The 21,130-nt window shown below is 44.0% G+C and overlaps 3 long non-coding RNA genes across 3 annotated transcripts; all 3 read left to right on the forward strand.

Moving 5' to 3' along the window:
• The first annotated feature begins 1,117 nt into the window (after positions 1-1,117).
• LOC125547532 lies at positions 1,118-2,522 on the forward strand. The gene is made up of 2 exons (XR_007300703.1): positions 1,118-1,319; positions 1,418-2,522. It is a non-coding gene; the product is annotated as an uncharacterized LOC125547532 (long non-coding RNA).
• Positions 2,523-10,544: 8,022 nt separating this feature from the next.
• Positions 10,545-12,995, forward strand: LOC125547533. Its single transcript, XR_007300704.1, has 3 exons — positions 10,545-10,680; positions 10,780-12,505; positions 12,634-12,995. It is a non-coding gene; the product is annotated as an uncharacterized LOC125547533 (long non-coding RNA).
• Positions 12,996-18,692: 5,697 nt separating this feature from the next.
• Positions 18,693-19,608, forward strand: LOC125547534. The gene is made up of 2 exons (XR_007300705.1): positions 18,693-19,070; positions 19,158-19,608. It is a non-coding gene; the product is annotated as an uncharacterized LOC125547534 (long non-coding RNA).
• Positions 19,609-21,130: the final 1,522 nt, after the last annotated feature.

Genomic DNA, 21,130 nt, shown 5'->3' on the forward strand with positions numbered 1-21,130 from the left:
AAAAGTATGTCTGGGTTTTGTCGGCACTCATCCTTACTTACCAAACTATTTTAAATCTTCTTTACGCAACTGAATTAATACGGGCAAATAAATCACAGGCTAATCTACATGAATATTTATGCCCCGTTGCATGCCACCGGAAATTATCTACTAATAAAAGAGGCCTAGAGCTGACTTGTGTGTTGTCATGGCCGAAGCGGAAGCTTCGAGCAAACTCCTTCGATAAGGGCATGCCTGGCCTAGTCGAAGGCTTGATCAAGCTTTTCATCATAAGACCATGTATACTTGTTTTTCGAAACCAATGCTACCAAGAACATGTCCAGTAGATGGAGCCTTCTCACTTGCCAGATCCATGCACGGAGAGAGCAAAAGGCCCGCCCACACTGCAAGTGAAAACACCAGAAGTAGGTTCTTGGCCTCGCTGCTCCGCAGTAAGACACTGTCGTGCCAGCTTTGATCCTCATTACGGGGATGATGGGGGGAGGGGAGGGGTGCATTTGACGAGGGAATCATTGGTCCAGTTTTCTCATACTCCCTCCGTTTCAAATTACTTGTCGTGGTTTTAGTTCAAATTACTCGTCATGGTTTCGTTCAAATTATTTGTCGTGGTTTTAGAAGAAGGATGTGGGTGGCAAAAGGTAGATGATACGAGCAAACCGGTCTTGTCCCTCGTGTGTCTCAACCTCTTACCCTCCACCCCGCCTACCTTGGTGGTTCCACCCGTAAAGAGCGGCTGCTAGCTAGATAGGGAGAGGCTTGAATGGAGAGGAACAATGAGAATATAAGACGAAAACAACATTTCTTTCTTTTTCTCGGAAGAAAACATTTCTTCTAAGCTAGAAAATCCGATTATTTTGTTTTTGTGGTGCTTCACCGTGGTGCCGACAAGCTAGAAAATTTGTTTCTGTGCTGCTTTAATGTGGTGCCGACAAGCTGTATAGTATTGACTCCACTGGTCTATACAAGACGAAAGAGGAAGATTTTTCCAATCGAGCTTGCCACTAATTCGTTTTTTTCTCAAGCTGAATTTCCCAAGGTGCCCCTGTTGACAGGAGGGCGGACCATGACCATTCCATCAGAGCGCGTCTGCACTAGCCTCCAAGACAAAATATGTAGCCTGGCAATTCTCAGTGTAGTAGCGTAGTAGCTAGTACCGCTGTGATCCCTATAAAACAGTGCATGCACTGAGAGAAAATAATCAGAAGCCTGTGACAGGAAGGGGGGGAGGATCATGGCGAGTTCTCCTTCTTCCTTGCTACACGGAGTTGCGATCCTTTCTCTCATATGCTGCTCCTTGTCATGCTCGGCGGCGGCCGGAGGTAATTCATTTACTAAACTCGCAGCATCATGGATGCATCTTCTAGGTTATTCATGTGAGTGGTAATGATGGATGGTTCATTATCATGGATGCATGCAGATGCAGTTGCTCTCGACGGACGTCGTAATCACTGGAAACCTCCGCCGACTCCGTTGCCAGGGAACCAGCCCACTCCGGTGACTCCAGTTCCAACTCCAGTCCCAACTCCGCCGACTCCGGTGCCAGGGAGACCGGTGACTCCATGTCCTCCAGTCTATGTTCCTCCGCCACCGCCAACGCCCGTGCGCAGATACCCGGTGACCCCAAGTCCTTCAACCCCTATTTGTGGGCCGCCGCCGCCCCCGGTGCAGCGGGAGGTGTCGGCACTTTCGCCGCACCGCAAGACCCTACAGCAGGCTGTTAAGAACGTGCTTTAATTAAGAAAGCACCAAATGCTACCGCTCAGACATATTTTCTATGATATACAAGGGGGCAGTGTTGCTAATTAATTAGGGTATTAAATAATATGGCATCAGGCTGGTCATAATGAGGAGTTACTAGTGTCATGCATATGACACTAGTCTAAATTACTATTTTTATAGTGCAAAGTAATATAGTAGTAGTGTCATAGAGGACTTCATTTATTAGTTTGTAGACTCATTTTGTATTGGGAAGCGCTATGTTACAGTAACATATTATGTTACCACTTCTCATTAACTACATGTCAGATAAGCAAAAAAAAATTGAAGTGCGCTATGTTACTAGCTAAGTTACTCCCGCGCACCTCAAGAATTTTTTGCTTATGTGGCAAGTAGTTAATAAGAAGTAGTAACATAATATGTTACTGTAACATAGCGCTTTCCAAGACAACATGAGTCTACAAGCTATTAAATGAGGCTACATATGACACTAGTATTATGTTACTTTGCACTATGAAAATAATAATTTAGACTAGTGTCATACATATGACACTAGTCTAAGTTACTCCCCACTATAACCAGCCTCAGTGTAGTACTCCCTCCGTTTCATAGTATATGACGTTTTGACACTAATATACAGTGTCAAAAATATTCTTATATTACGGAACCAAGGATTAGTACTTACGTACAGTGTAACCGTAATTTTGTTTGGTGTACTGGTCATGAGTCATCCGTAGCTTCATTTCGCCTGCCCGTGCAGCCCCGTGCGTGCATGGCGACTATTCGTTTATTCCTTCTCGATGTTATCCGCTCGAGTCATATGTGCCAGTCATAATTTTTTAGACCAAATATTTTTAATTTTTCAAGACTTGTTTCTCTCTTTAGATTCATCGTATACCCATCAAGGAACATCAAGTGTATTTCTACCGACAAGATAATTTTCCTCATAGCTGGCTTTTCAAGGCCTTTGGCTTCGTCCAATTATGCATTCCTTTCGGTTGTCGCATATTTTGTAACGGTCTATCACATAGAGCCTCCTGATCGACTCTAGCCTTAGGATTATCCTTTGACTTCTCCTCTATGCCGAACAATGTACCAAAAAGGGCCTCGGCAATATTTTTTTCAGTGTGCATCATGTCGATGTTATGTGGGAAAAGGAGGTCTTTGAAGTAAGGCAGATCCCACAAGTATGTCTTGTGAGTCCAGGCGTGTTTCGAGTTATACCCCTTGAAATACCCTGGGCGCTCTGGATCTGGCTCTAGAGCGTTTAACTAATCCAGGATCTGTTGGTCTGTCAACACAGGTGATGCAGAGTTTTTGAAAACTCTACCTTTGATGAAGTTCTACTTGTCTTTGCTGAACTGATGGCGAGGATCCAGGAACTGTCTATGCAAGTCGAAGCAAGAAAACTTGTGACTCGCCTGCAACCAACAAAACTGAAAAGATGCCTTGCATGTGGGGCACGGGAACGTTCCATGCACACACAAGCTGACGAATAGCGCATATGCCGGCAAGTCATGCATCGAGTACATGTACCAGACACGCATTATGAAGCTAGCAGTGCCGTATGTCTCGAACCCATTATCCCAAGCTTCTTGCAATTCATCCTTAAGCGGCTGCATGTACACATTCATATTCTTCCCCGAATAGTTGGGCCCGAGAATTATCAACATCGGGAAAATGTTCTTTCTTTGCATAATCTGTCCAAGGAAGGGGGTGGGAGATTGAGTGGATTGACAAATACAGGCCAACAACTGTATTGGGTTGCCGTCGGACCAAACACATTGAACCCATCCGTGCTGATGGTAACTAGAGGATGCCTTTGATCCGCCGCTTTTTGTTCATGTAATGATTCAAAGTGCTTCCACGCAGAACCATCTGATGTGTGTACCATCATCTGATTCCTATCTGCATCTAGTTCGGTTCTTTTGCCCATTTTGTGTCATGTCATTTGTCTGGCCGTCTCTTCTACCATGAAAAAAAGTTGAAGTATGGTACGGTTGTCATATACCGAAGAACATTAACGAGGATTTTTCTCTGCCTCTTCTCGCCCATACCGTTGTCTACCACAACATACCTAAAAGACTTGCAAAATGAGACAATAGTTCAATTCTGCATACTCAAGCCTAAATAAGGCACATCCTTTCTCACATGCATCTATCTTCTCATAAGGCAGTTTAAGTGCACCGAAAAATTTATCTGGCTGATACATGGCCTTTGGGTAGAAAGCGTCCAAATACTGCATCGCGTCCTAGCATTCTCTGCCCAAGTTGAATTGAGCCTTCAGAGCCATTACTTGTGCGATGGCATCCATCTCACAAAGCTCAGTGTGCTTGTGGAGAGGATGTTTTGAAGACTCCAACATTTCATTGAAGGCCTCTGCATATTCCTCCATCTCATCGTGTGAATCCTGAGCATCATCAAAGTCTTTCACCATGTCTTCGATCTCGGAACCATGCTCGTCCGTGCGACGACGAACCACCTCAGCTCTGGCACATTGGGCAGACTTACCATGAAATGTCCACACCATATCGTTAGGCATAAAACCCCACTTCTGCAGGTGTTTACCCGTTTCACCCTCTTTTCTCTTCTGAAAGTAGTCGCACCGGACACAGGGGCACCAGGTTTTTTCTGGCCATTTCCAAATGCGGCTCACGTCTTTCTGACTAGTTTCACCAGTGTACGTCCACACATGATCACTCATCTTGCTTAGCTACTGGATAGACAAGAAATTGGTGATGTCGTCCATGCAACCTAAATATGTTTCCACGCATGATCACTACATATATTTGTCAGTTTTATAACGTCCATGGAACCTACACGCTAATAGGTGATGTCGTCTAGGACTATGTCAGTATTTCCCCAAAGAGGAAGGGATGATGCAGCATATCGACGGTAGGTATTTCCCTCAGTGATGAGACCAAGATTATCGAACCAGTAGGAGAACCAAGCAACACAACGTAAACAGCCCCTGCACACAAATAACAACCACTCGCAACCGATGTGTTAAAGGGGTTGTCAATCCTTTCGGGTAATGACACCAGAAATTGGTGCGTGGACGGGAGAAAGTTGTAATAGATTGAATAAATAGATGGCTAATAAAATAAAGTGCAGCAAAGTATTTTTGTATTTTTGGTTTAATAGATCTTAAAATAAATGCAAAGGAAAAATAGTTCGCAAAGGCAAATATTTGAGAAAGAGACCCGGGGGCTGTAGGTTTCACTAGTGGCTTCTCCCGAGAAAAATAGCAAACGATGGGTGAACAAATTACTGTTGGGCAATTGATAGAACTTCAAATAATAATGACGATATCCAGGCAATGATCATTATATAGACATCACGTCCAAGATTAGTAGACCGACTCCTACCTGCATCTACTACTATTACTCCACACATCGACCGCTATCCAACATGCATCTAGTGTATTAAGTTCATGGAGAAACGGAGTAATGCAATAAAAACGATGACATGATGTAGACAAGATCTATCTATGTAGAGATAGATCCCATCGTTTTATCCTTAGTAGCAACGATACATACGTGTTGGTCCCCCTTCTGTCACTGGCATCAAGCACCGTAAGATCGAACTCACTACAAAGCACCTCTTCCCATTGCAAGATAAATAAATCATGTTGGCCAAACAAAACCTAAATATCGGAGAAGAAATATGAGGCTATAAGAGATCGTGCATAAAAGAGATCAAAGAAATTCAAATACTTTCATGGATATAAAATATATAACTGATTATAAACTCAAAGTTCATCCAATCCCAACAAACACACCGCAAAAAGAGTTACATCATATGGATCTCCAAGAGACCATTGTATTGAGAATTCAGCGAGAGATAGGAAACCATCTAGCTACTAACTACGGACCCAAAGGTCCACAAAGAACTACTCACGCATCATCGGAGAGGCACCAATGGAGGTGGTGAACCCCATCCGAGATGGTGTCTAGATTGGATCTGGTGGTTCTAGACTCTGCGATGGTTGGATCAATATTTCGTCGACTCCCCTAGGTTTTTGGGAATACTGGGGTATTTATAGAGCAAAGAGGCGGTCCGGAGGGCACCCGAGGTGGGCACGACCCACCAGGGCACGCCTGGGCCTCCTGGCCCACCCTGGTGTGTTGTGCTCTACTCGGAGCACCCCCCCCCCAGGCGCAGCCAGGGCCCATTAGGTGTCTTCTGGTTCATAAAAAATCTCCGTAAAGTTTCGTGGCATTTGGACTTCGTTTGGTATTGATTTTCTGCAATGTAAAAAACATGCAAAAGACAACAACTGGCACTTGGCACTATGTCAATATCTTACTACCAAAAAATGATTATAAAACATCCAAGATTGATAATATAACAGCATGGAACAATCAAAAGTTATAGATACGTTGGAGACGTATCAATAGGTAAAGATAGGTCCTAATCCCACCCGGGTATGTGTATATTGCGTTCGTTTTCCCCTGCTCTGCTCCGGATCCGACGCAAAATTTCGGCAACACCTCCCCGCCATTCTCCTGATACACGTCTCGGCAATAAACAGAGAGGATGTGTACCCGAAGAACAACAGGGAGGCACTGACAAAATTATGCATCGAATCTGGACCAGAACATATGGGGAAATGAACCCAATCTACACATACTCGGGCTGTCCATGGATAACGTTGGACAATTCGAAAGAATCACGGTTATAAATATGCAAATGCATGCCTATTTATAATTGTAACCCTTTCGAACGGGAGACGCATACTGGTCACGCATAATGATGATTTAATCTACCTATAGCTAGCAAGTTTCATTGGCACAAACACCGGAACTGAGCAAATGAAGGGGGGAGGAGGAGATGCCATTTGTGCTCACCCACGAACACAGGGGTGGAGCTCGTCGTACGCACGGGGAGGTCGTCGAACACCAGACCCTCGCAGCGACGAAACAACTGCACTTTTAAATCCACCCGACCAACACAAATATTCAATCCTGGTAAAATATAATTGCACATATAAGTAATATTCTATTTTTTTTTCTTCTATTTTATTCCTTCTTCTTCTTCTTCTTCTTCTCCTCCTCCTCCTCCTCCTCCTTCTTCCTTCTTTTCATTTTTCCTCTTCTTCTTCTTCTTCTTCTTCTTCTTCTTCTTCTTCTTCTTCTTCTTCTTCTTCTTCTTCTTCTTCTTCTTCTTCTATTCTCCTCCTCCCCCTCTTCTTCTTCTTCTTCTTCTTCTTCTTCTTCTTCTTCTTCTTCCTTATTTTCCTTTTTCCTCTCCTTCTTTTTCTTCTTCCTTCTTTTCCTTCTTCCTCTTCTTGTACTTTTTCTTCTTTTCTTATTCTTTTTTTCATCATAAAATCTACTAACCTAAAATATGACTAACCTAAAATCTACTAACATCCCTAAAATCTACTAGCAGCCCTAGCACTAACCTAAAATCTACTAACAGTACCAATTAAATAAATAAAAAAGCAAGAAAAAGTACATCATCAAGGGTGGCGGCCGGCGGGTGTGATGGGGGTCGGGGGAGGAGAGAGAGGCAGAGAGAGAGAAGAGAGAGGAGGTGTGGGGGTGGGCCGTTAGGTAGTGACTTCTTTGCCATCTGCTAGCTGACGACAAAGAATCTTTGCCGTCAGCTAGCAGATGGCAAAGAGGTGGGGTGGGCCATTACAGCGTACTGCCCGACGCTGGCCTCTAGTGGCCTTCACCCACCTCTTTGCCGTTTGTTTTTGGGCACTTTGCCGTCAGTTAGCAGACATCAAAGAACTGGTTAATGGCAAATAGTATCTTTGCCATCAGCCCGTTCTTTGTCGTCTGTTTTTGGTAAGCAGACGACAAAGACATTATGTGTCGTCAGCTAGTAGACGACAAAGAACTAGCTGATGGCAAATTCTTTGATTCCAGTAGAGTTCAGCGCAACCACACTTCAAATTTACCTAGGCAACAAGCAACGGAAATATGGACGTCTTCCGATTCAAAATTAGTATGCTAAAATGGAACTCGGAGAACTTTCGATTGAAACTGTAATGCGCTAAAGTAGGAAATTGGAAGTTGTAGACATATATATGTATTGTTCCAAATTCCAGTTCTGAAAAAAAAGTTTACGATGAACATTTCATTATTTCTTTGACGGCTAAGTCTTTCGAGGGTTTGCGCAAATTTTCAGCAATATTCTTAACCAGGCCTATGGGATTCTGTTATGAGTGACTTAATTTCTCACCAAAGGAAGTCCCCGAGCATTACTGTCGTGCCATGGCGCACTTGTCAACGGCCTGTGTTTTCCTCCCAGGTTAAGATACTGTGATGTATTATACGGTGCTGTAGTCCGGATGACATGTAGGGCCGGGTCTAGACGGCAATGACCTTACAGTACTGTACAGTACTGCAGAGGATCCTAACCCTCTCCCCCCTCCTGATTGTCAGAGGGAGTGGGCCCCTCCTTCCTCCTAATCCTAATCACAATCTGCCAACTGTCTAACCACGTAAAATTTATGTAACACCCTCCATAGGTGTAGCATTGCTGGTTCTGCGGAGGTGACAACTAATGATACATTACTAGAATTTCCTACGCACCTTCTTCGTGTGACATGACTGTATTAGACTGCAGCAAGCATCTATCTCTTTCGTTCAAAAGACCGGAGCAAGTCAGCTTTTGTGCTCTCGAATCACCAGAAGGCGGTTGTGTTCATACTCAAAGTACTTTATTTTAACGATTTGGCTGGATGCACATCCGATCCAGCAGAGATGGAAACTCATAAATTTGAGGACCGCCAATTGTAAGACGGGCTGTAAACGACTTGGCAGTTTCGAATCATCTAATGTGTGTGCGTGTGTGATGGTTTACATAGAGATTCGCTAAATTTGATGGCAACGCACTTGGAAAACAAAATCAGAAGACTTTGACCGGCCGCATGGGATAGCAAATCAGAAAACATGAACATGCAATATGCATGTGGAACGCGGAGACACGTAGGGCGTCGACTACCAGCTGGAGTAATCAAAGCCACACAATATCGTGGGATGACTTTGACTGTTGTACTCCAGCGTACATGCTTAGAACAATAAGGGAACTTGCCTAGCAACAATTGTCTGCTGCTAGGATGACTATAAAAGTGACGCCGAACAAGAAGGTAGTATAGCTCATGGCGCCATCTTCTTCTTCTTCCCTCGCCCGCAGCATCGCCATCCTCGCTCTCATATGCTCTGCGTTGGCATGCTCCACGGCGGCACAAGGTACACTCCGAGACATGCTACTCATACATGTGTTGCATCTTTAATTCAACGGAATTGATTCTGTGCACACTTTCGAAATGGTGGCTAATGGTGACATGTGTAGTTGCTCAGGGCGGAAGCCGTGAGCCAGGTCGTCCTCCGTCGCCACAGTTCCCATCGCCAAGGCGGTCAGGGCAGGCACCCCTCACTCCACCGCCGCCGTCATCACCGAAAAAGATGAGGGCGTCCCCACCTCACCGGAAGACACTACAGGTTGCTGGTGGCTAGCTCTGAATTGAAGATGATGTCGACGTGTTATGTCTTGGTGTATCAATGCGTGCGCCTGATGTTATTAATAAGGCCTGGACGTAATTTTTTTACTTCTTCTGTTTTTTTGTACTACCTTACAACTTGATGAATAGATCAGAGGTTTCCTCACAAAAGAACACATTTAGTTGTACTCCTCCTTGATTCTAAAATAATTGAAGTTATATATGCGTGAGCATGGCATACGGACCGCATACATTCACTCGAGTAAGCACATCACCAACGCAGATTCCTAAAATGGATATAGTATTGTCTGACGACAATGATACCGGAGCCAGTCATCCAACGCTCATCATAAACCTCCGGCAACTGGACAAACAAATTTAGACAAAATTCATACAAATTTCATGGAATTGATTTATGTTTAGATATAATTTACATAGACCAAACAATATTAGGTCCACTGAACTAATAAAACCTGGAAAAAAAAGGTAAACTAGATTGTAGCGGATGCTGGCCTCGTACGTGTGGCCGGCGGCACCTCTGTCACCATGCTTGTTTTCATCGTCGTCATTGGACTGGTCTCTCGAAGGGTGCGGGGGCGCGGCGGCCCTGCTCGGCCGCTTTCTAGAACTTGCAGAGGAACCGCTTCGCTTCCTCCCGCGTCGTGCATAGGGCCATAGTGGCCAGCTCCCACCCTGGCTGGGGAGTCCCCTGCCGCCGCCGCTGGTGGCATCGGTCTCACGGACGGGTCCATGGCGAGCAATACTCTGGCGGGGGAGGGGTGCTACAGGGCCCAAGAAAGCAACTGTAGCGGATTGTGGGAAGAGACCACAAGGCAGATATGGCTCCTAGGCCCGGTGGGATCCACCGTATTCATTTTGTTCGAATACACACAATATAAAAAACAACCACCCACTACTTCAAACGTTGACTACGGTACACAGGTGGGCTTGTAAGCGCAAATCGCAACGCCATCCGACGTCTCTGCGGTACCCGGTAGGAACCCGTTCTGCTAGAATTGCATTTCCGGTGAATGAGATCAATCTATTTCTCAGCTAGCTGGGTTTTAGCAAAACCGAAATAATTTGGGAGAGAAATGTCGACCAGAGAAACATGTATGTTTGTGCCGACGAGATGCATGATTGGGATAGCCGATAATGTTGACTTCGCTGGTCCATACAAAACAAAAGAGGACCATATTTTCCCTCATTACCTGTTGCTGTCACGAGTCAAGACTGCTGACCCAATGGCAGACTTTGACCCTTACGCGTCTACACGAATCTCCAAGAGCAAGAATGTACTATAGTAAGCAATCCTCACTGCACTAGTAAGAGTGCGCGTAGGTACCCTGCCGTAGAGCCACCGTTCCCTATATATGAAACAAGGCATGCTTGCACAAAAAGAGAAGAACCGTGGCGCGTTCTGCTTCTCCTTTTTTCCTTGGTACGAAGGGCTGCGATCCTTGCTCTCGTATGTTGCTCCCTGTCATGCCTGGCGGCTGACCGAGGTAATTAGTAAATCGCATCTGGATCACCGGCAGCAGCGATGCATCTTCTTTATACGTATATGTCAGGGATGCTGATTCACTCTTCATGCATGGATGCAGTTGCTCTTGACGGAGGCCGAGAACCAGGGACTCCTCCGTCGCCGGTGCACGGGCCAACAGTGGACACTCCAGGTCCTGGATTCCCTGTTCCTAGGATTCCTCGGGCATGTCCTTCAACCCCTATTCATGCGCCGCCGCCACCGTCACCGCCACCCATTTATGGGAACCCGGTGACTCCAACTCCTTCAGTGCCCATTCCACCGCCGCCCATTCTGGTGCCCGGGAACCCGCTGGTGACTCCAATTCCTTCAGTCTCTACTCCTTACTGCCCCCCGTGCGGGTGCCGGTGAGCACGCCATGTTATTCAATCCCTATTCCATGTGCCGCCAGTGCCGGAGATGTCGGCACTGACACCAAACCGCAAGACACTGCAGCATCTTGTTAAGAACATCCGTTAATTACGCATGAAACACTTTTGCTCCTATATCTATTGTGTGTTATATGTTACGTATGATCAATGATGTTGCTAGTTAATTGAGGCTGTAATAGTTGTACTAACAAAAATATGACATTGCCTCGTTGTAATCTTATAAATTCAGGTGTGATTCAATTTTTTGTGAAATATATATGGCATCCCAGTAAGTCCAGTCCAAAAGCGTTTCACATACTTTGTATGTTTTATTGTTTCTAGAATGTAAACCGATAACACCCTTACATTTGGTTTTCATTAGTTTTAGTTGTTTTTTACATCTATTTATTTATGTCTTTGCTTAACAAGATTAATGTGTCATCCCTATGTGAGAGATGTTGCAGATGCTTGTAGCAGCAGTTGCGGTGTGGCTACTTGCAATACCTGGTGGCCAGACTACAATAGTGTGCTTGCAGCATACGTCGGCGGTGGTGACTGACGGCGTGCTTGCAGCTGTGGGCTTTGGTGTTCTTTTTTGGAGCACCTGTTCTCTTTGGTTGATGAAAAAGAGAGGCGAGGGGATAGAGATGCGACCTAGAAGACACGGGGGCATATGGCAGATAGCCAAGACAGTTAACGCTTACGTATAATCAGACACCCAATTTTAATCGTTTGGCGCTGTCATCCCCAAAGGTGAATCGGTCCATTTCAAAAAAAAAAGTTGAATCGGTCGGCTACTCGACTGTTCATCTCAGTACCACAGAGGCCTCCCAATATTTTCCCTCTCATCACTGTGGTCCGATTGTCTCCATCAGCCAAATCCCATGCGTGGATCCGGCCACAACGGGGTTCTGCTGCACCGGAACAGCTTGTGTGACGGTGGCGTGGCGTGGCGTTCTTTCATATGTGTCGTTGGTGCTCCTAGATGGGGACGGAGGAGGGGCGGTACGACAATGCTCGCAGCCAGGTGGTGGCACGCCCATGCTCCGGCCATCAGTGGTCAGCGTGTTGTGTGTCGCCTCCTTCCATGGTATCGTGGACTCGAACGCACAGCTGGAGCTAGTCTCCGGCAGTTACTATCGTCAGGAAGAAATTTTTGTCCAAATGCTGACCGAGGGTCGATGACTTTGACCATGGGAGTCGTCGTAGCTCTCCATCAAAAGGAACCTTCCGCGCAGGAGCTAAGCAAGCAAGTGAACTTACAACCTTCTCTGCGCATGTATATATAAACTACTGAGGTTATGCTCCTAACGGAAGGCAAACTGGCCGCTTGCACAAGTCTGTGGCACTCTTCATCTCCTGCCATGGCACGTTCCTTGGCAATCCTTGTTATCATATTTATATGCTGCTCCCTGCCATGCTCAACGGCCACACAAGGTTAGTACTTAGTAGTTAATCAGGTTAATGCATGTTTCGTGCACTAGCTCTTATATTCTAGGCCCGGGTTCATCCAAGCTTTAGCACTTGTATAGTCGTATATAAATTTATGGTGCACATATACACAGTTCATCTGGATGGAAGCCGTCCGAGTTTTGGTCCTCCGTCACCGCAGGGTGCGAACCCGCATGGCTGTGTTGGTAGATGCAATAACGGGCGCCCAGACACCACATCTCCGGCGACGGCAGCCCTCACCGCACCGCAAGACCCTGCAGCAGGCTATTCTAGATTGATATGTGTATATATGACACATGCAAGTGTTCCGCGAGAGTCTTGGAAAGTTTACCATTGACTATTGCCTACACTTTTTGTCAATGGTGTCTGGAAATGATTACGAAGATGGTGTATGACAATAAATAAATATGAGGATGGTTGTACTGCTTTTATATATTATAATTGTGAACTCTAATTAATCAGTGTATTGCATGAATAAACTGTCTATTTAGTGCTCCAAAATCCATATAGTAGGAAGCCATATGGAATATGGAGCCGAGTGCAGATTTTTGGTCCCCGAGCTCCAAAAAAATTAAAAAGCATATTTGAAAGTTTCAGAAAAATCTGAAAAAAATCCATGGAACTCATGTGTGTTCCCATGAACATGTGGAATTTCATTTAAAAATATTGCGATGTGTAGGCTGAAAAAACAATTCCAGCCCAACAACAAAATAAAGGGACCATTTGTGAAGTATGTATTTGCAACCCAATTGACCGGGACGACTTTGAACATTGCTAGAACCAAAACAGAATCTGCCTACCAATCTGGTCCTAACCACCCCCTATAAAAAAAAGCAACCCACAATCGAAGAGCACAGCCATATATACTCATTGATTGAGCAGCTCTGGACAGGATCGATCATGGCGCACTCTTCTTCCTTGGTATGCTGTTCCTTGGCAAGCTCAGCGGCGGCCCAAGGTACGAGAGTGGTTCCGGCTACGCCTTGCTTCCCATATGCATGCACACGTACTTCCAGTTTACCGAATCCTGATTATTTGCAGGTGCTCCTCGCGGAAACCGTGTGCAGGGTGCTGCTCAGCGATGTGATGCCCACTAGCTCGTTCTGAATTCAATATAGGATCGACATGTCTAATTTGTCTTAGTCACGGATTCCGCTTTTGCATGAACTCAGAAAGCAGGTTATGGTACTCTCGGATCACCGTAAGTCGGCTGGCAGTTCTGCACTTGTTTTCACACTCGAAAGATTTCCTTTTTCCTAATGCAACCACCAGCTGGCTTATGGTTATTAGAGAGTATTACGGACTAGCCCATAAGGACGAACTAGGGAGGAAGTCCCTAGCCGAGGGGTTTTTCACCCAAATATAATTCTCTTGAAATTTCTTGAACTTTCAACGAGCTTTTCAGAATCTTCCGAAACTTTCCATAGAATAAAACTTTTCCGGACACATATCATACATTTCTGGAATTCCTGAAACTCTTCTGAGAACATCCGAAACACTCCTGGAACTATTTGAAACACTTTCCGTGCTCATTATCCGATTTTCTAGTTCTCATAAATATTACTAGTCGCTAAGTGTGCTATCCTACAGGTTCGGAAATAAGTGGACATGACCTAGAACACTTTCGGGTCAATAGTTACTAGTGGGGTCCTGACATGCTTGTTAACTCTCACATATATACGAAATTCCTGAGCGAAGCTTTTGTTCCCGAATACCATTTCCTTTGCTTCGTGATACTTTACTGTCGGTACTAGAACAGGTAGATCTCGGGTATGGGGCCCGAGCTGTGGATCTTGGGTCGATGGGTAACAGGAGACAATATTTACCCAGGTTCGGGCCCTCTAGAAGAGCTAAAACCCTATGTCCTGCTCTGGTTGTATTGATGACGATGTATCAAGTACAGGCTTCATCTACCTCAAGATCATATATTATGTCCTAACCCTAAGGTGAATAATGAATGTATCTCTACGGACTAAACCCCTCATCTTATATAGGCACTGGGGTACCTAAGGTTACACATGGTCGGTTGCTTGCTAGAGAAACGCATGCCAATAGCCGAAGCAATCCTTGGTGTACACGCTAAGTCTCCGGTAGAGTCCATCTTCACCATGCCAGGAATCGAGATTTCCGGAGTCCTTCCTTATGAGATTGGTGGTCCATAAGCTCACCCATCTTATAAGATCCCTTAGTCTAGGACACCATCAGCAGGATCGCCACGGCTGATGTCACTTTTGATCTACATGCAGGCTATTAGGATACTAATAGTATCTCCTGTAATTTGGTTAGGGTTACACCGCAGCCTTTTGCTGCTTGGCTTCCTACTGAGCCTTTTGCTGACAGTATTCTGGACTAAGGGGTACCAAACTAGTTGTCCCGCCGAGATCTGCCGGTTTTAATGACTCTATTATAGTATCATCATTATCTCCTTTTGCACAGGTAAAAGTGACCCATGAATACCCGAGGTGAGATACTATCAATCCGGTAGGAGGTACAAGCAAGTCTCCAATCTATGCACCTGCACAAATAATCAAACACTTACACCCAACGCGATAAATGGGTTGTCAATTCCTTCACGGTAAATTGCAAAGGTAAGATCTGATAGAGATAGGTATAAAAGATTGCTAAAATGTCAAAAGAAATAAAAATAAATAAATTGTAGCAAGATATTTTTGGTATTTTTTATTTATAGATCTGAAAATATATGACAGAAAATAGACCTGGGGGCCATAGGTTTCACTGGAGGCTTCTCTCTTGAAGGCAAATAATACGATGGGTGAACCAATTACTGTCAAGCAATTGATAGAAAAGTGCAAAGTTATGACGATATCCAAGGCAATGATTGTGCATATAGGCATCATGTTCGTGTCAAGTAGACCAACTTCTGCCTGCATCTACTACTATTACTCTACACATCGACCGCTATCCAGCATGCATCCAGAGTATTAAGTTCATAAAAAACGGAGCAACGCCTTAAGTAAGATGACATGATGTACAGGGATAAACTCAAGCAATATGATGAAAACCCCATCTTTTTATCATTGATGGCAACAATACAATACGTGTCTCTCTACCCCTACTTTGTCACTGGGTGAAATCACGCAAGATTGAACCCAAAACTAAGCACCTCTCCCGTTGCAAGAAATACCAATCTAGTTGGCCAAACCAAACCGATAATTCGAAGAGAAATACAAAGATATCAAATCATGCATGTAAGAATTCAGAGAAGATTCAAATAATATTCATAGATAATCTGATCATAAATCCACGATTCATCGGATCTCGACAAACACACCGCAAAAGAAGATTACATCGGATAGATATCCAAGAACATCGAGGAGAACATGGTATTGAAGAGCATCGAGAGAGAAGAAGCCATCTAGCTACTAGCTGTGGACCCATAGGTCTGAGGTAAATTACTCACGCTTCATCGGAAGGGCAATAGCGTTGATGTAGATGCCCTCCGTGATCGAATCTCACTCCGGCAGATCGTCGAAAAAGGCCCCAAGATGGGATCTCACGAGAACAGAAGGTTGCGGCGATGGAAAAGTATTTTAGTGGATTTTTCGGAGGGTTTGGGAATATATGTGAATTTATTGCACGAAGAAGTAGGTCGGTGGACTCCCGAGGGGGCAACAAGCCAGCCCCCCCCCCCCAGGGCGCGCCCCTGCGGCTTGCCGCCGCCTCGTGGGTCTTCTGACTTGGAATCCAAGTCCTACAGGTGTCTTCTGGTCCAACAAAAATCATCGCGAAATTTTTATTCCGTTTGGACTCCGTTTGATATTCCTTTTCCGCGAAACTCAAAAACAAGGAAAAAAACAGAAATTGACACTGGGCTCTAGGTTAATAGGTTAGTCCCAAAAATAATATAAAATAGCATATTAATGCATATAAAACATCCAAGACAGATAATATAATAGCATGGAACAATCAAAAATTATAGATACGTTGGTGACGTATCAATAGCATCCCAGTTACTTCAACAATGCTCATGATCAGGAAAACAAAATCAATCATCAAAGCTAATGTTAGAGGCTTGACTTGGGATCAGATTGGTGTTTATGTTTCCACACATGCAATTGGGTTATCCTCTAAACTCATATTCAAGAATCAATGCAATTATAGCACAAAAATATAAGCTCAATTATGAACATAGAAATAAAATAATACATTTCTTATTGCCTCTATGGCACGTCCCTATTACAAAGCACACCATCTGGCATGAAGGTACATGACATTCTCATGGTCTAAGAAAGTGAGTAACACTTTCATGAGTATGCTTATACATTGTGATGATGTGTTCTCATAGTATGTCATTCGGTTGGGTCTGTTCAACACCATTGTTTCGTTAACACATGCTATTATTGTTATCGGCATCCCTGTTACTTTAACAATGCCCTATTATCAGGAGAATGGGATCATCATGCAACACATGAGGTAGTCTTAGAGGCAAGACTATGAACCTACTTTGTGTTTATGTTTCCACACATACATATGAGCATTGCTCTGAATCTCAAATTCAAGAACCATAGCAATTCTAGCACAGAAATATAAATGTTTATTATAAACACATTTAAATAAATAATAACATTTATTTGTGCCACTAGGGCATATTTTCACCATGTGACATAACCTCTGTAGTATCCTCTCCAGCAAGCGCCCAATCGTTCCTCGCCATGGTGCACTCAATAATGGAGTGACCCCTGGTATCATTCTCCCCACATGTTGCGCTTCTACTCGTTGATGACATATTCCTATCAAACAAAACTTCCCCTGATGCCAGGGAACTTTTGACATGGACCACCATAGATTTGGTCATTCCTTCTCCTCTCTCGGGCCATTCGACGTTGTTGTCCTTCCCTCTAGCAAGGTCTCTCTCTTTCTCTTCATTCTGACAAGTAGACGGTAAGCAGAACAAAAACTCAATAATCCCATCTGCTTCCTCATGCCAACCCGGGAATGATCTTGAATACTCGTGTTGAGAGGTATCTTCACAACCGCCTCAACATCCATTGGAGCAAGGAATCTTTGTCGTTTATCTTTATTCCGAGCATTTACTAACGAGACAATAAATTTTCTTACCCTCAGGGGTGGAGTATTAGACATGTATGCAGATGGTATCTAGGTCTATGGATTTATGGGCGGAGTGCATATATAATATGAACACATCTTACAAAATCTGGCATAAGCACAAGATATTTCACTTCACATGTCTATGTTATGTTTACTCCACTTATATTTTATGGGGAGTTACTATTGGTGCAATTATGAACCATGGTCCAGTTTTGCAAAACTAATCATTTGGAGAAGACAAATTTTCTTCAAGTTCTCACTGAGCGGACGACTTGCTTCTGGTTATAAACTCCTGCACCTGGAATCCCAACAACCTTTCTAATAGTCCTAGTGTAAGCATCAAGCTGTGTTCCCAAAGGAACAAGTCATTGTGTGCTCCTGGCATAGAGCGCGAAGGTGTGATATATAGGACATGTCACCGGAGGAAGCCTCATCCGTGCAGCGGCTGCTTCACATGCAAACCCTGGCGCCCTCTCGAAGCCATGGAACATTCTCAATTCTTTTAGTGCAACTTCTTGGGGCGGTATCATGACACCATGCCATGTTTCGTGATTTCCAGGCTTCATTTGAATTTGTGAGAATACAAATGCCAATAACCACCATGTTGTTTCCCACGTCTTGGCCACCTGGTGTGTGAGACTCCTTTTCTTTATTACTTACGTAAGGCCTAAAAATCCACTAATTAATGACAGCCAGTAATATTTTTAACACCACTTCTGGATAAAATTTCATGTACCTACGTTTCAAATTCGAATTATATCCATTAATGTTCTTGTTAATCCATTGACATAAGATCTCTTTATACACTACACACGGTTTGTCAACTTCAGTTGGTGACAATCCATTAGCTCTGGAAAGCAAAACCATGTAAGTATTGTAGATGTGTGTGGAATACTTTTTTTCTTTTCACGTCATGGAATCCATTTTTTAACAGTGTGTAAAGTTCTAGTGGAAGATCATGGAGTTCCAGTGAGCTTTCCACTAAAACCGGAAAGACAGAGGTCGGCATTTTCAATCAGACAAAGGGGACTCCGACCAAAATGCATGATTTTAAACAGAATTTTTTTTAGTCTTCAGTCGAAGGAATCATTTCCCACGTTGAAAATGCCATGCGTACGTGCAGAGACACGGAATCCATGCATGCACCGCACCTGGGCCGAGACATACTACGTACAGGGTTGACCGAGCGACGACCTGGACCATATTAGCACTAGCATGCATGCATGCATGCTGATTTCTGTCCTTGTCGCTCGTGCAATGAACTGGCCTCTCATGCAATGAAATGACCTGGACCATATTAGCACTACCATGCATGCATGCATGTATTAGCAGCTTTCGTTAGCCTATAAATGAAGCAAAGCTTATATATTAGAAGCTCAGAAGCAACCCATCATGCAGCGTTCTTCTTCTTCTTCTTCCATGGCACTCGCATGCGCTATGGCAGTGCTGGTTCTCATCTCCTCTTCCTTGGCGGCTCAAGGTAAGTCTCTACTCTCCATTCAATTCTTTTCTACTCGTATAGAGGAAACAATAATATTAACTCTAGGCCCGGCTTACGTCCATGTAGCTGCGAGCGCACAGCCTGGATATCGTCCGCCACAAAGGCCTCCGCCGCCGTATGCCCCGCAGGGCCCAGGTTATTCTAGGAAGTGCCCAGACTGCAACTCCGGCGCCACCCGGCGGGCGCCCTCGGCACTGGCTCCCCACCGCAAGGCCATGCAGGCCGCCCCGGACGTCGACAGTAAGACGCTTGCGCGTCACGCAACACCGACATATATATGATGCGGCGATCGCCGATGGTGGTGCCATGGAATTGAATAAAGGAGCAGCGCACTGTGGGACTGCAACGATCAGCCAGCCCCTTCGCAGGATCAGCCGGATCGTATAACTAATAAGAGAGCCAGCATGTTAGTACCGAGACATCTCCTGTGCAATTCTTGTGCGCATGCTTTCTATTACTGCTTGATGTCCTTGTTGCACGCATGATATTATATCTTGAGTCGTCAAATTTTGTCATATCTCGTGCGTGCCAAAAAACTTTGATTACCGGTAAATAGCGTGTGCCGTGTGCTCATCCTCGGCGACACGGGTTATGCCAAGGAACTTTGATTGTTTCTGAGTTCCTGGGACTGTTTACAACCATGGGTTATGGTTCCATTTCCCACGACAAATCCGCTTACCGTCTTTTAATATTATACGTTTAACTTCTCACGGTATGCGTAAAAAAAAGGGTTATATTATTAACTAGAAGAAGTATGATGCTATATACTGATATAATATTTGGAAACTTTCTTTCTCAAATTAAATTGTAGTATCACAGGTAAATATAGAGGTATTCAATTGAAAATTGAAAGCTTTCTCATAGAACAAAATGTATCATTAAACTACTTTTTTGTAGCAAAGGCAAACCAGCAATCAAACATCCTAAGTCATCCATCCAACATCTCATTTTCGCCTTTTTCCATAGACCCGCACCCATTCAAGGCCCTCCCAACTCCCGCCTTTAGTTTTATTAGGGGTCTAAACGCAGCTTTATTAATCAACAATGTTCATGAGTATACAACTAACATAAGGTAAAGCCACAAGCGAGAAATTTCGGCCTACTCCAAGAGATGATGCGACCTTAGTTAGAGCGTGAGCCTCGACATGAAAATCGCACTTTTCGTCGACAAAAGACACTTCATTGATAGACATTCCCCAAGGAATTGCTGCAAATTTTTAACAGCTCCCCAAAGATGTGCATACAGTAACCTCCTTGCAATCGGATGCAGACAACATATCATTGAGGTTAAGTTCAAGGGCCAATGAAGAGCTTCATTGCACGAGTCTAGCCATATCGGTAAGGCCTTCAATGACGAACACAAAGACTCCCATTGGCATGCCACCTACTCCCATCTTAAATGAGAGGGAAGCTACCTACACTGTAAGCGCTGAATTGACATGCCATTGGCATAGCCCATCGGATAATCTGTTTTCCTTTTATTACTACACCTACTAATATAAAAGTAATTGTTAATTTAAAATACATCATTGCTGTTTTAAAATATTTATTACTATTATAAAAATAATTACTAGCCCAGGGACATTTGTAAAACTACTATTTATACTAATATATAGTAAATACATCATTGGTATTTTAAAATAATGATACATGGACGTATTTCAACTGAATGTTACAGATCCTCGCCACTTCCGAAAATATCCATATATTTGTTGAAAAAGATAAGAAATTATAAAGTAATAAAATAAAAACAAGATACTGAAGGCTCAAAACATAAAAGGAAAGAAAATGGTCTGCAATTTTTAGTAAGTTAGGAAAGATAGAAAAAGAATATAGCCAACTTAATAAAATGAAGAACAATTATTTTGAAAACATAGAAAATATAAAGTAAAAGATGATGGGGAGAAAGAAACCAAGACAATCGGGTGGGACTAAACAAGATCTGTTTAGGCAGAGGGTCATCGGCTTGTATAAGTAGGAGTTTGGATTTTCAACAGGTTTGCTCTTCGGGCTCTTGGGATAGGCACGAGGTCCCATGG

Source organism: Triticum urartu, chromosome 3 (genome assembly GCF_003073215.2).
Source record: "Triticum urartu cultivar G1812 chromosome 3, Tu2.1, whole genome shotgun sequence".
Taxonomy (NCBI): Eukaryota; Viridiplantae; Streptophyta; class Magnoliopsida; order Poales; family Poaceae; genus Triticum; species Triticum urartu.